This window comes from Salmo salar, chromosome 21, assembly GCF_965601325.2.
Source record: "Salmo salar chromosome 21, fSalSal1, whole genome shotgun sequence".
Classification (NCBI taxonomy): Eukaryota; Metazoa; Chordata; class Actinopteri; order Salmoniformes; family Salmonidae; genus Salmo; species Salmo salar.
In genome coordinates, this window is record NC_138311.1 from 14,053,095 (window position 1) to 14,057,724 (window position 4,630).

The 4,630-nt window shown below is 43.3% G+C and overlaps 1 pseudogene; it reads left to right on the forward strand.

Moving 5' to 3' along the window:
- The first annotated feature begins 481 nt into the window (after positions 1 to 481).
- On the forward strand, positions 482 to 1,108 carry LOC106581713 (cyclin-dependent kinase 5 activator 1-like; annotated as a pseudogene).
- The last annotated feature ends 3,522 nt before the right edge of the window (positions 1,109 to 4,630 follow it).

Below are 4,630 nucleotides of genomic sequence, written 5' to 3' on the forward strand. Positions count from 1 at the left end.
GATTAAGTCATCTACTGATTGGGTTATCTATCAATGGAAGCTTGTTCTCGAGAATTATATCCAATGAAATGTAATGTGGTCACTGATTATCTCCCTCATTGGTCCAACCAGCTGACAGTCTTACCCTATGTATGGGGGTTGGCTAAAACGAATCCTTGTTTACAGAATTATCCCTGCTGCTTTTGACTGTCTCTAAATCCCTCACTGAGTGTAAAGTTCTGTCTGTTCACTGTTGAGTGTTTGTGGGGAAGTGAGTTCTACAGAGTGGTGATGTAAGAGGCGAGCATCGCCCTCTGGAATTTCACCCATCAATATCCACTTGATTCCTAGCAGCATTTCCACTGTCAACGATATGGATCCGCATAGTCAATGGATTTAAATCTGCTGCTCTGACTTGACCGCCACCGCATCCCAGAACGAATTCTCTGCAGGGGAGGAACGTCATCTCTCCAGGTCGTAGCTGTGAAGAGAAGATTATAGGATGGGAACGGTGCTCTCCATATACCCAACATCAAAGAAGGAGGCTATTCTGGATGACAGAAAAGAGGGGACCATGCAATCAAAACGGGGAGCGTAAAAAAAGCAGTCCATGCTTGTCTCAGCTCTCACATTTAAGAAAATGGTTGTCGAATCGACCAAGAAAAAGAGTTGCAAGAAAGTCAACCCAAACACCTCACAGGTGAACAACAGCCACGTAAATCAGCTTATTAATGAAAATAACTAGAAATCCCAGCAATTGAGTACGGATGGCAAGAAAGGACCACTCACTGTACCAGTGCCGGCGGTTCCTACCCACAGTCTTCAACCCAATCAACCCCAGGTCCCCTCTGGGAATGTGAAACTCTTAGCTGTCCAAAAGCAACCTAGCAAAGTAGACCTCCTCTCACCGAGGTGTGTGATTATCCAGGCATCGACCGGGGAGCTGTTGCGCTGTCTGGGAGAATTTACATGCCGGAGATGCTATAAAGTGAAGCTCGCTTACAGTGAGGTCATTATATGGTTCCGAAATGTCGACCAAACCCTTCTCCTCCAAGGCTGGCAGGACGAAACCACACAAAATGTAACATATCATACTAAATGGAGGGTCTCAGATTTACGTACAGAGTAATACAAAATGCTCTGAGACCAGGTTGCTCTGCATTGAAACATTGGAGTAGATTTGCAGCTATTTGCACAGTCTGAAAGAAGCCCAAGCCAATATAATGTATTTAAGCAATAAAGCACGCGGGGAAACCCATTTACCTGTGACTGTCTTCATGATACAGCACTGCCTCGGGTGCCTTATTTATTTTATAAAATGGTTAACAACATATAAAAAGTCTGTTCTGGACTTGGGGACTGTGAAGAGACCTCTGGTGGCATGTCTTGTGGGGTATGCATGGGTGTCCGAGCTGTGTGCCAGTAGTTCAAACAGACAGCCTGGTGCATTCAACATGTCAATACCTCTCACAAATACATGTAGTGATGAAGTCAATCTCTCCTCCCCTTTGAGCCAGGAGAGATTGACATGCATATTCATAATTTTAGCTCTCTGTGTACATCCAAGGTCGAGCCGTGCTGCCCTGTTCTGAGCCAATTGCAATTTACCTAAGTCCCTCTATGTGGCACCTGACCACATTACTGAACAGAAGTCCAGGTGCAACAAAGCTAGGGCCTGTAGGACCTGCCTTGTTGACAGTGCTGTTAAGAAGGTAGAGTAACGCTTTATTATGAACAGACTTCTCCCCAGGGTTACTCCAAGCAGTTTAGTCACCTCAACTTTCTCAATTTCCACATTATTTAGACCCCCTAAAGACTGCACATCATGGTTCAACATCAGCCACAAACATCTTAAGAATAAGCTACCAGCCAAACAAGCTTGTAAGAATTGTACTTAAACTCCCCCCTCATACTCATCTGGAGGTTGAACATTTTTTCATCTCTATCTCTGTAATGTGTCTGTATCTATGTAATTGTATATGTATTTATGTAAAAAACAGGGGGCACAATGGAAATAAGTCCCCGACTTTATTGTGCAATCCTGGTCACTTAAAAAAAAGTGTATATATGTATTTTTTTGAAGTGACATAAAATCCATCAATCAATCCAAACTGTGCAGCGGCCAGCTGATGAATGGAAAGAGACATCTGTTACAAAACACCAAAAAGTTTAATGGCATTCGGAGATTTAAAGTCAAGCCAAGCCTTCGATACTGGCTTAGCCTACAAGGCAGAGAGGGATGTATTTTTTGTTTGTCAAGATTGACATAGTCTATATTGTGGTGTTGAAAATGCAACTCATGATATTGAAGTGCCCGAATTCGGTATTCTCTGTTTATTGGTTGGGTTGTGCATTGGCACAGAAACCTGTTGGTGGAAAATTCATTGCACATATACTGAGCAAAAATATATAAATGCAACATGCAACAATTTCAAAGATTTTACTGAGTTACAGTTCATGTAAGGAAATCAGTCAATTCATTAGGCCCTTATCTATGGATATCACATGACTGGGAATACAGATATGCATCTGTTGGTCACAGACACCTTAAAAAAAAGGTAGGTGAGTGGATCAGAAAACCAGTCAGTATCTGGTGTGACCACCATTTGCCTCATGCAGCGCAACACATCTCCTTCAGATAGAGTTGATCAGGCTGTTGATTGTGGCCTGTGGAATGTTGCCCCACTTCTCCATTGAAAAATGGCTGTGCGAAGTTTCTGGATATTGGCGGGAACTGGAACATGATGCTCACGATGCTCAATGGATGACATGTCTGGTGAGCATGCAGGCCATGGATGTAAGCCATTGTGCACAGATCCTTATGACATGAGGCTGTGCATTATTATGCTGAAACATGAGGTGATGGCGGCCTCCGGATCTCGTCATGGTATCTCTGTGCATTCAAATTGACATTGATAAAATGCAATTGTGTTCATTGTCTTGTAGCTTATGCCTGCCCATACCATAACCACACCACCACCATGGGGCACTCTGTTCACAACTTTGACATCACTAAATGTCTCGCCCACATCTTCCCAGTACAGTTGAAACCGGGATTCATCCATGAAGAGCACACTTCTCCAGCATGCCAGTGGCCATCGAAGGTGAGCATTGGCCCATTGAAGTCGGTTACGACGCCAAACTGCAGTCAGCATGCAGATGAGCTTCCCTGAGACGGTTTGTGACAGTTTGTGCAGAAACTCTTCGGTTGTGAAAACCCACAGTTTCATCAACTGTCGGGTGGCTGGTCTCAGGCAGCTGGTCTCAGCTGATCCCGCAGGTGAAGAAGCCGGATGTGGAGGTCCTGAGCTGGCATGGTTAAACGTGTTCTGCGGTTGTGAGGCCGGTTGGACGTACTGCGAAATTCTCTAAAACAAAGTTACAGGCGGCATATGGTAGAGAAATTGACATTACATTCTCTGGCAATAGCTCGGGTGGACATTTCTGCAGTCAGCATGCCAATTGCATGCTCCCTCAAAACGTGAGACATCAGTGGCATTGTGTTGTGTGACAAAACTGCACATTTTAGAGTGGCCTTTTATTGTCTCCAGTAAAGGTGCACCTGTGTAATGATCATGTTGTTTAATCAGCTTCTTGATATGCCACACCTGTCAGGTGGATGGATTATCTTGATCAAAGGAGAAATATCACTAACAGGGATGTAAACAAATTTGTGCACAAAATTTGAGCTAAATAAGGTTTTTGTGATTTCAGCTCATGAAACATGGGACCAACACTTTACATGTTGCATTTATATTTTTGTTCAGTATATTTTATATAATTATAAATATGGCATCAAAATGTTGAAAATCAGATTCCCCCTAGCAGCCGGCTCTGATCGTAGTGTAATGACACAGGCAGGGAGAGTGAGCTCGTCTGTGGTGTTCGGTGAACCCTCAACCTTCCGGCCCGTAGCCCTGCGTGGCATCGACATGCTGATGCGGCAAAGTCAATATCCACGTTTATAAACACAGGGTCGCTACAGTTATTGCTATTTGTGGTTGTAAACATTCATTCTTTGAGGAGGGAGTGTGTTCAATTTATTTTACAGTATAAGAGGAGGGTCATGTGAAAATATATTTTACTTTAGGGAGGAGGTTGCATTTTTTTTTTATGACACCTTGAGTTGGCCCAGTCCCTTCCTCCCCAATACATTTGAATCTTTCCTTACATATTTTCATTTAAATTCATACAATTTCATTCTTCCACCAGGAGATATGGAAGGCTTGCAGTTGATGTAGAACGCCTCCTGGTGGCCATGTTGGACGACAACAACAGCTGAGTGGCTACCCCAAACTGCATGATAACAGTGCCTAAAACTAGTTGATTCATCACCTCGGTCATTTTCTGTGGAGTATTTGGCTGCTCTGGCAGATTCCCCCCAATCATGAAACCCCATTGGTGACATCAACGAGGTAAGACTCAAGAACTGTCAGAAAAGAGAATTAACCTTTTGGCCCGTCAAGACCTCAACACACACAGCAGTCAGTACAAGGTTTGCTACGATAATTTCATTACTGTTCAGTCAAATCTGATCGCTTTCAAGTTTAGTCTCGCTGTTATGATAAGCAGATGTTAACAATAACACTAAGTTAGCCAAAATTAGCTAGCTTGTATTCTAGTTATTAGCATGTGTCGCTTGAGTTTCATG